We start from the raw sequence: 12,052 nt of genomic DNA, 5'->3' as shown, positions 1-12,052 counted from the left end.
GCCCCCGAGTGTGAGGAATGCTCTCCACTCGATAGGATTTTTTGAAACTTAGGCGAGTACTGGACTGCAGCTAAGCCCCCTTGTGGGAGGAATGCTCTCCACTTGGTAGGATTTTTTGAAACTTAGGCGAGTACTAGACTGCAGCTAAGCCCCCGAGTGGGAGGAATGCTCTCCACTCGGTAGGATTTTTTGAAACTTAGGCGAATCGGATTCGCGGCTAAGCCACCCACTAGGGGATTTTGGATACATGTATAAGTAATAACAATCATTTAGGAGACTGCAAGACCATGTATTTGATAAACAAGCTGAAAGGTACTTCTTATTACATCTCGTCAGTCTGAATGCTTAAGTGTTAAAATGGCGGAGAAGCTCCGCATTCCAGGCGCGCAGCTCGTCATTCTTGTGTTCCACATCGTACAGGTGATATGCACCATTGTGTAGCACTTTGGTGATGACGAAGGGGCCCTCCCAGGTGGGGGCAAGCTTGTGTGGACGTTGCTAATCCACTAAGAGAACTAGGCCCCCCTCCTGAAATGCTCGACCTCTTACATTCCTGGCATTGAATCGACGAAGGTCTTGCTGATAGATGGTCGACCTGATCAGGGCCATCTCTCTCTCTCTTCTTCTAAAAGATCAACAATGCCTTGACGGGCTTGTTTTTCTTCTCCCTCTGAGAAGAGCTCCACTCGCGGGGCATTATGGAGTAAATCAGTCGGCAGCACGACCTCGGCTCCATAAACCAGGAAGAAGGGAGTCTGGCCAGTCGACCGATTTGGTGTTGTCCTCAGACCCCATAGTACTGATGGTAACTCATCTACCCAGGCACCAGCCGCATGTTTGAGGTCTCGCATCAATCTGGGCTTCAACCCTTGTAAGATCAAACCATTTGCTCTTTCTACTTGTCCATTCGACTGAGGGGAGCGACTGAAGCATAGTCGACACGGGTGCCCTGAGAAGTGCAGAAAGCTCTGAACTCATCTGAATCAAAATTTGAGCCGTTGTCCATGATGATGCTGTGCGGGACTCCATATCTGAATGTTAACTCTCTGATGAAGTTGACGGCGGTTCTTGAATCAAGATTCTTGATGGGTTTGGCTTCAATCCATTTAGTGAACTTGTTAACTGCAATGAGCAAGTGAGTGAAATCACTTTTGCCAGTCCTCAAGGGCCCAACCGTATCCAACCCCCAAACAGCAAATGGCCAAAGGAGTGGAATGGTTTTCAAGGCTGAAGCGGGCTTGTGAGACATGCTGGAGTAGAATTGGCAGCCCTCACACTTGTCAATTATTTCCTTTGCCATGTCATTTGCTCGCGGCCAGTAAAAACCTGCTCGGTATGCTTTGGCCACGATTGTCCGAGAAGACGCATGGTGACCACAGGTCCCCGAGTGGATATCATTAAGAATCATTCGACCCTCCTCTGGGGTAATGCATCACTGAACAACTCCAGTCACACTTTCCCTGTACTGTCGACCACTTATCACAATGAAGGCGTTAGATCGACAGACAATCTGTCGTGCTACATCTTCGTCTTCTGGCAGTTCTTTCCTGAGAATATATGCTATATACAGCACAATCCAGTCAGGAATGACGACCAAAACTTCCATGACTAGGTCGACCACGGCTGGGATTTCAACTTCAGTCGGATTAGTGGAACTCTTAGGTTGCGGGGGCTCTTCTGTGAAGGGATCCTCTTGAACTGATGGTGTGTGAAGATGTTCCAAAAACACATTTCTAGGAATGGGCTCTCGCTTGGAACCTATTTTTGCCAGGTCATCCGCTGTCTGGTTCTTCAGTCGGGGAATGTGGTGGAGCTCTAGACCTTCAAACTTCTTTTCCAGCTTTCTTACTGCATTGCAATAACCAGTCATAGCTGGACTTCTGACATCCCACTCCTTCATCACTTGATTGACCACCAAATCTGAGTCACCGTAGACCATTAGGTGATGGACGCCGAGTGAAATGGCCATTCGCAACCCGTATAGAAGTGCTTCGTATTCAGCTTCATTGTTGGAGGAATCAAAGTGAATCTGAAGGAAATAACTGAGTTTGTCACCTCGTGGGGATACCAGAACTACTCCAGCACCAGAACCATTCAACATCTTGGCTCCATCAAAAAGCATTGTCCAATGTTCTGAGTGGACTTGAGTCGCCTGCTGTTGCTCAATCCACTCGACAAGGAAATCTGCTATTGCCTAGGACTTGATTGCTTTCTTTGCCTCAAACTTGATATCCAACGGAAGGAGTTCAATCGCCCACTTTGCCACTCGACCAGTTTGATACGTATCCAACGTATCTATAATTTTTGATTGCTCCATGCTATATTATCTACTGTTTTAGACATTATTGGGCTTTATTATCCACTTTTATAATATTTTTGGGACTAACCTACTAACCGGAGGCCCAGCCCAGAATTGCTGTTTTTTTTGCCTATTTTAGGGTTTTGAAGAAAAGGAATATCAAACGGAGTCCAAACGGAATGAAACCTTCGGGAATGTGATTTTCTCAACGAACAAGACCCAGGAGAATTGGACCCTACACCAAGACACAAAAGAGGAGGCCACGAGGTAGGGGGGCGCGCCTACCCCCAGGCGCGCCCTCCACCCTCGTGGACCCCCTGTTGCTCCACCGACGTACTCCTTCCTCCTATATATACCTACGTACCCCCAAACGATTAGATACGGCGCCAAAACCCTAATTCCACCACCACAACTTTCTGTATCCACGAGATCCCATCTTGGGGCCTGTTCCGGAGCTCCGCCGGAGGGGGCATCGATCACAGAGGGCTTCTACATCATCACCATAGCCCCTCCGATGAAGTGTGAGTAGTTTACCTTAGACCTACGGGTCCATAGTTATTAGCTAGATGGCTTCTTCTCTCTTTTTGGATCTCAATACAATGTTCTCCCCCTCTCTTGCGGAGATCTATTCGATGTAATCTTCGTTTTGTGGTGTGTTTGTTGAGACCGATGAATTGTGGGTTTATGATGAAGTCTATCTATGAATAATATTTGAATCTTCTCTGAATTCTTTTATGTATGATTGGTTATCTTTGCAAGTCTCTTCGAATTATCAGTTTGGTTTGGCCTACTAGATTGATCTTTCTTGCAATGGGAGAAGTGCTTAGCTTTGGGTTCAATCTTGTGGTGTCCTTTCCCAGTGACAGTAGGGGCAGCAAGGCACGTATTGTATTGTTGCCATCGAGTATAACAAGATGGGGTTTTAATCATATTGCATGAGTTTATCCCTCTACATCATGTCATCTTGCTTAAGGCGTTACTCTATTTTCATTAACTTAATACTCTAGATGCATGCTGGATAGCGGTCGATGAGTGGAGTAATAGTAGTAGATGCAGGCAGGAGTCGGTCTACTTGTCTCGGGCGTGATGCCTATATACATGATCATACCTAGATATTCTCATAACTATGCTCAATTCTGTCAATTGCTCAACAGTAATTCGTTCACCCACCGTAGAATACTTATGCTCTTGAGAGAAGCCACTAGTGAAACCTATGGCCCCCGGGTCTATCTTCATCATATTAATCTTACCATACTTAGTTATTTCCTTTGCTTTTTTACTTTGCATCTTTATCATAAAAATACCAAAAATATCATCTTATCATATCTATCAGATCTCACTCTCGTAAGTGGCCGTGTAGGGATTGATAACCCCTTATCGCGTTGGTTGCGAGGATTTATTTGTTTTGTGCAGGTACGAGGGACTCGCGCATAGCCTCCTACTGGATTGATACCTTGGTTCTCAAAAACTGAGGGAAATACTTACGCTACTTTGATGCATCATCCCTTCCTCTTCGGGGAAAACCAACGCAGTGCTCAAGAGGTAGCAAGAAGGATTTCTGGCGCCGTTGCCGGGGAGTCTACGCAAAAGTCAACATACCAAGTACCCATCACAATCCCCATCTCCCGCATTACATTATTTTCCATTTGCCTCTCGTTTTCCTCTCCCCCACTTCACCCTTGTCGTTTTATTTGCCCTCTCTCTCTATCCTCCCTCTCTTTCTCTATTTTCCTCTTTTTGCCTGCTTGCTTTTTGTTTGCTTGTGTGTTAGTTTGTTTGCTTGTCACGCTGGCTCTTCCCTGATTTGGTGATCTTCACCTTAAAAGGTTAGAAGAAATCGAAAAACAATGTTAGGAGTTTTATGGTCTTGTAATTCGAGCATAATAGTTTCTTTAGAAACGAGCTTAAGGAACAAAAAAGTTTTATGAGTTTTATGAATAAAGAGCTCGATGATATGTCTAAAGAATTTGATGGTTTAAGATCCCAAATTGCTTGTCTTGAGAAGTTGACCGCTGAAATTTCGGATAAGCAAGCCACCTTAGTTAATAGGATGGCCGCTAAACCGGATTGCTATGAAAATAAAGATGAAGATCTAAAAGTTATTGATGTGTCCCCTATTAAATCTTTGTTTTGCAATATGAATCTTAATAATGATGGGACTGAATATGATCCACCTTTACCTAGAAGACGTTCCAAGAATTCGGAGTTTTTAGATCTTGACGCTAAAATTGATGAAAGTGGGATTGAAGAAATTTAAACCCTAGATGTTGCTAAACCCACTATTTTGGATTTCAAGGAATTTCATTATGAAAATTTCTCTTTGATTGACTGTATTTCCTTGTTGCAATCCGTGCTAAATTCTCCTCATGCTTATAGTCAAAATAAAGCGTTCACTAAACATATCGTTGATGCCTTGATGCAATCTTATGAAGAAAAACTTGAGTTAGAAGTTTCTATTCCTAGAAAACTTTATGATGAGTGGGAACCAACTATTAAAATTAAAATTAAAGATCATGGATGCGATGCTTTATGTGATTTGGGTGCTAGTGTTTCCACGATTCCAAAGACTTTGTGCAATTTGTTAGGTTTTCGTGATTTTGATGATTGCTCTCTAAACTTGCACCTTGCGGATTCCACTATTAAGAAACCTATGGGAAGAATTAATGATGTTCTTATTGTTGCAAATAGGAATTATGTGCCCGTAGATTTTATTGTTCTTGACATAGATTGCAATCCTTCATGTCCTATTATTCTTGGTAGACCTTTCCTTAGAATGATTGGTGCAATTATTGATATGAAGGAAGGAAATATTAGATTCCAATTTCCATTGAGGAAATGCATGGAGCACTTTCCTAGAAAGAAAATTAAATTACCTTATGAATCTAGTATGAGAGCCACTTATGGATTGCCTACCAAAGATGGCAATACCTAGATCTATCCTTACTTTTTATGCCTAGCTAGGGGCGTTAAACGACAGCGCTTGTTGGGAGGCAACCCAATTTTATTTTTATTCCTTCCTTTTTTATCCTGTTTAGTAATAAATAATTTATCTAGCCTATGTTTTGGTTGTGTTTTTTGTGTTTAATTAGTGTTTGTGCCAAGTAGAACCGTTGGGAAGACTCGGGGAAAGTCTTATTAATCTTGCTGTAAAAAACAGAAACCTTAGAGCTCACGAGAACTGCTGCCATTTTTATTTGGAAAGTGATATTTAGTTAATTATTTTTGAAGATGATTAATAGATAAATTCCTCATGTCCAGCAATTTTTTTTAGAATTTTTGGGGTTCCAGATCTTGCGCTAGCTACAGATTACTACAGACTGTTCTGTTTTTGACAGATTATGTTTTTCGTGTGTTGTTTGCTTGTTTTGATGAATCTATGGCTAGTAAAATAGTTTATAAACAATAGATAAGTTGGAATACAGTAGGTTTAACAACAATATAAATAAAGAATGAGTTCATTACAGTACCTTTAAGTGGTCTTTTGTTTTCTTTCGCTAACGGAGTTCACGAGATTTTCTACTTTAAGTTTTGTGTTGTGAAGTTTTCAAGTTTTGGGTAAAGATTTGATGGATCGTGGAACAAGGAGTGGCAAGAGCCTAAGCTTGGGGATTCCCATTGAGGGAGTCCTGAATTAGGGGGTCTCCGGACAGCCGGATTATTGGACTATGAAGATACAAGATTGAAGACTTCGTCCCGTGTCCGGATGGGACTCTCCTTGGCGTGGAAGGCAAGCTGGGCAATACGGATATGAAGATCTCCTCCCTTGTAACCGACTCTGTGTAACCCTAGCCCCCTCCGGTGTCTATATAAACCGGAGGGTTTAGTCCGTAGGACAACATACAATCATACCATAGGTTAGCTTCTAGGGTTTAGCCTCTACGATCTCGTGGTAGATCAACTCTTGTAATACTCATATCATCAAGAACAATCAAGCAGGACGTAGGGTATTACCTCCTTCAAGAGGGCCCGAACCTGGGTAAACATCGTCTCCCCTGCTTCCTGTTACCATCCACCTTAGACGCACAGTTCGGGGCCCCCTACCCGAGATCTGCCGGTTTTGACACCAACATTGTTGCTTTCATTGAGAGTTCCACTGTGTCGTCACCATAAGGCTTGATGTATCCTTCGATCATTGATAGCGATGTGGTCTAGGGTGAGGTTTTCCTCCCCGGACATATCTTTGTATTCGGCGGCTTCGCACTGCGATCTAATTCGCTTGGCCATCTGGAGCAGGTCGAGAGCTATGCCCCTGGCCATCAGGTCAGATTCGGAAACTTAAACTACACTGCCGACATCCGCGAAGACTTGATCTTCAATGGATTCGAGCCCGTGTCAGGTGCGCCGCATAGTCACGACTTGATCTTCAACGACGAGCCCGTGTCGGGAGATCGCATCTGCAACTCCTCCAGCGTTCAATCCGAAGGAAATTGCGCCATCCAAGGACGAAGGGATAGACCCCGCCATGGAGGCTGCACCCTCAGTGGTGATGGAGCCGGATACTGACTTCAACCATTACGAGTGCCATGTCACCGAACCACTGGATTCGTCTCCGGCCACGGACTCCGTGCCGCCTGCATCCGTGCCCATCGAATCCGACTGGGCGCCGATCATGGAGTTCACCTCCGCGGATATCTTTCAGCACTCGCCTTTCGGCGATGTGCTAAATTAATTAAAGTCTCTCTCCTTGTCTGGAGAACCTTGGTCGAACTATGTCCGGCTAGAATGGGATATGGACGATGAAGAAATTTGCTGCCCACCCACCACCCACTTAGTAGCCACTGTCGACGACTTAACCGACATGCTCAACTTCGATTCCGAAGACATCGACGGCATGGACGAAGATGCAGGAGACGAACAGGATCCAGTGCCCACAGGGCGCCGAACAACCACTTCATCACATGACATATACATGGTGGATACACCTAAAGAAGGCAATGGCGAAGATACAGCGAAGGATGGCCCCTCCAAGAAGCAACCCAAGCACCGACGTCAGCGGCGCCGCTCTAAGTCCCGCCATGGAAAAAAGGGCGATAACAGTGCAAGAGAAAATAACACTCCAGTCGACTCCAGAGGAAACGACGATCGACCACATTGCCCCGGCGGCAGAGCACGATGAAGCTGCAAGCGGCGAACATAGTACGGATCCGACGTCCGAACACGGCGATGCCGAGGATAACCCTCATCAAACTCCATCGGGGGAGGAAAACAGTCCGGACGAAGATGCACACATCATCCCGGAAACGCACTTGTAGCAAGAGAACCTCCGCAGAAGGCTTATTGCCACAGCGAGGAGTCTGAAGAAGCAGCAGCAAAGGCTTAAGGCCGCACAAAACACACTCAACAGCAGGTGGAACAAAGTGCTCGACAGCGAAGCAAAGTATGGTGGAAGTTACCACACAAAGAGCTATCCAAAGCGCAAGTTGTTACCCGAATTCGACGACGAGGCCTTAGAGCCCACACAGCCAAATAATGAAACGGCCAACTGGCCGGATCCACCACCTTGTGACCGTGATAGAGCGGATAACAAATACGCACATAAGTCAACACACGATGTAGGTGAGGACTTGCGCCAAAAATCCGGTGCGACCAGATCCATCTATGGATCTAGGAAGCATGCTCTGGCACAAAATCAAAACCAAATACCACAGCCATCCGAACGCCATGGTACATCCAAGTACAGGGGTGCCGCACACCCCCTATGTTTCACCGATGAGGTGCTGGACCACGAATTCCCAGAAGGATTCAAACCAGTGAACATAGAAGCGTATGACGGGACCACAAACCCTGGGGTCTGGATTGAGGACTTTATCATCCATATCCATATGGCTCACGGAGACGATCTCCATGCCATTAAATACTTGCCCCTCAAGCTTAAAGGACCAGCTCGGCACTGGTTGAAAAGCCTCCCCGAAATCTCAATTGGAAGTTGGGAGGAGCTCGAGGACGCTTTTCGGGCTAATTTTCAAGGGACCTACGTCCGACCTCCGGATGCAGACGATTTAAGTCATATAATTCAACAGTCCGCAGAGTCCGCCCGAAAGCTTTGGAATAGGTTTCTCACCAAGAAGAACCAAATCATCGACTGTCCAGACGCCGAAGCCTTAGCAGCTTTCAAACATAGTGTTCGAGACAAATGGCTCGCCAGACACCTCTGCCAAGAAAAACCGAGAACAATGGCAGCTCTAACAAGTCTCATGACCCTCTTTTGCGCGGGCGAAGACAACTGGTTTGCCCGCAGAAGCAACAGCGGCCCAAGCACATCCGAAGTCAGGGATGGCAATGGAAAACCACGACGCAACAAAAGCAAACATCGAAATAAAGAGGATAGCCTAGATAATACGGCGGTCAATGCCGTATTCAGGGGCTCTAGACCAGGTCAGCGGAAAAAGCCTTTCAAAGGCAGCAGAGATGAACCGTCTGGCCTAAACAAGATTCTTGACAAACTATGTCAGATTCATGGCACCCCCGATAAACCTGCAAATCACACCCACAGAGAATGCTGGGTATTCAAGCAGGACGGTAAGCTAAACGCCGAACACAAGGGGGGGAGACACCAAGCAAAGACGAGGACGAACTTCACCAGCAAAGCACTGGAGGACAGAAAAAATTCCCACCAGAGGTTAAAACAGTAACATGATCCATGTGATGAAGAGGAAAAGCAAACATGCACTCCGAGACACACGCGCCATAGAGCCCATCACCCCTAGGTTCAACCCCTGGTTGGCCTGACCGATCACTTTTGATAGCGGGGATTACGCGACAAGCATCCAACACGAAGGATTGGCTGCCTTGGTGTTAGACCCAATAATAAACGGATACCATCTCACACGAGTCCTCATGGACGGCGGCAGTGGTCTAAACCTGATATATCAGGACACAGTCCGCAAATTGGGGATAGACCCATCAAAAATAAGCCACCGTACTACTACCATCAAGGGAGTAATACCAGGCCTAGGGGATCGCAACAACTTTCACCTAAGTTCTTGGCTGCTGATAACCCACAATTATAGGGGATCGCAACAGCTTTCGAGGGTAGAGTATTCATCCCAAATTTATTGATTCGACAGAAGGGGAGCCAAAGACTATTCTCAAGTCTTAGCAGCTGAGTTGTCAATTCAACCACACCTGGAAACTTAGTATCTGCAGCAGAGTGTTTAGTAGCAAAGTAATACGATAGTGGTGGTAACGGTAACAAAAGAGTAATGAAAGCAAAGTAATATTTTTGGTATTATGTAGTGATTGTAACAATAGCAATGGGAAAGTAAATAAGCGTACACCAGTATATGGAAAGCTCGTAGGCATCGGATCAATGATGGATAATTATGCCGGATGCGGTTCATCATGTAACAGTCATAACATAGGGTGACACAGAACTAGCTCCTATTCATCAATGTAATGTACGCATGTATTCCAAATATAGTCATACATGCTTATGGAAAAGAACTTGCATGGCATCTTTTGTCCTACCCTCCCGTGGCAGTGGGGTCCTAATGGAAACTAAGGGATATTAAGGCCTCCTTTTAATAGAGAACCGGAACAAATCATTAGCACATAGTGAATACATGAACTCCTCAAACTACGGTCATCACTGGTAAGTATCCCGATTATTGTCACTTTGGGGTTAACGGATCATAACACATAATAGGTGACTATATACTTGCAAGATAGGATCGAGAACTCTCATATATTGATGAAAACATAATAGGTTCAGATCTGAACTCATGGCACTCGGGCCCTAGTGACAAGCATTAAGCATAGCAAAGTCATAGCAACATCAATCTTAGAACATAGTGGATACTAGGGATCAAACCATAACAAAACTAACTCGATTACATGATAGATCCCATCCAACCCATCACCGTCCAGCAAGCCTACGATGGAATTACTCACGCACGGCGGTGAGCATCATGAAATTGGTGATGGAGGATGGTTGATGATGACGACGGCGACGAATCCCCCTCTCCAGAGCCCCGAACGGACTCCAGATCAGCCCTCCCGAGAGGTTTTAGGGCTTGGCGGCGGCTCCGTATCGTAAAACGCGATGATTTATTCTCTCTTATTTTTTTTCTCCCCGAAAGCAGATATATAGAGTTGGAGTTGGAGTCGGGATGTCTCCAGGGGGCCCACGAGGTAGGGGGCGCGCCCTAGGGGGGGCGCCCTCCACCCTCGTGGCAAGGGTGTGGGCCCCCTGGTCTTCATCTTTGGTGATGATTTTTTATTTTTTATTGTAAGATATTCCGTGGAGTTCCAGGTCATTCCGAGAACTTTTGTTTTCTTCACATAAAACAACATCATGGCAATTCTGCTAAAAACAGCATCAGTCCGGGTTAGTTCCATTCGAATCATACAAGTTAGAGTCCAAAACAAGGGCAAAAGTGTTTGGAAAAGCAGATACGACGGAGACGTATCAACTCCCCCAAGCTTAAACCCTTGCTTGTCCTCAAGCAATTGAGTTGACAAACTGAAAGAAATAAAGAAAAACTTTTACAAACTCTGTTTGCTCTTGCTTTGGTAAATATGTCAAGCTAGCATTCAAGTTTTCAGCAAAGACTATAACTAACCATATTTGCAATAATTCTCAGGTCTCATGATTACCCATATCAATAGCATAATCAACTAGCAAGCCATAATAATAAATCTCGGATGACAACACTTTCTCAAAACAATCATAATATGATATAACAAGATGGTATCTCGCTAGCCCTTTCTGAGACCGCAAAACATAAATGCAGAGCACCTTTAAAGATCAAGGACTGACTAGACATTGTAATTCATGGTAAAATAGATCCAATCATAGTCATACCCAATATAAATTAACAGTGATGAATGCAAATGACAGTTGCGCTCTCCAGCTAGTGCTTTTAATAAGAGGGTGATGACTCAACATAAAAGTAAATAGATATTCCCGTCGCGACTTTGTAGAGGTGCCAGAGCTCGGTTTTGAAATAGAGGTGAATAATATTTTCTGCGGTATACTTTCATTGTCAACATAACAACCAAGAGATGGCGATATCTTCCATGCTACACACATTATAGGCGATTCCCAAACAGAATGGTAAAGTTTATACTCCCCCTCCACCAACAAACATCAATCCATGGCTTGCTCGAAACAACGAGTGCCTCCAACGAACAACAGTCCCAGGGGGAGTTTTGTTTTGTAATTATTTTGATTTAGTTTGCATAAACCATGGGACTGTGCATCCTGGTGACCAGCCATTTTCTCGTGAGTGAGGAGCGGAGTCCACTCCTCTTGAGAATAACCCGCCTAGCATGGAAGATATAGACAACCCTAGTTGATACATGAGCTATTCGAGCATACAAAACAAGATGATTATTTGAAGGTTTAGAGTTTGGTACATACAAATTTACTTGGAACGGCAGGTAGATACCGCATATAGGAAGGTATAGTGGACTCATGTGGAATAACTTTGGGGTTTAAGGAGTTTGGATGCACAAGCAGTATTCCCGCTTAGTATAGGTGAAGGCTAGCAAAAGACTACGAAGCGACCAGCTAGAGAGCGACAACAGCCATGTACATGCATTAAAATTAATAAACATTGGATGCAAGCATGAGTAGGATATAATCCACCATGAACATAAATATCGTGAAGGCTATGTTGATTTTGTTTCAACTACATGTGTGAACATGTGCCAAGTCAAGTCCTTAAATCATTCAGAGGAGGATACCACCCTATCATACCACATCATAACCATTTTAATAGCATGTTGGCACGCAAGGTAAACCATTATAAA

The sequence above is a fragment of the Triticum urartu genome, chromosome 6A, assembly GCF_056163025.1.
Source record: "Triticum urartu cultivar PI428250 chromosome 6A, HENAU_Tu73, whole genome shotgun sequence".
Classification (NCBI taxonomy): Eukaryota; Viridiplantae; Streptophyta; class Magnoliopsida; order Poales; family Poaceae; genus Triticum; species Triticum urartu.
This window is presented reverse-complemented; position numbering follows the sequence as displayed.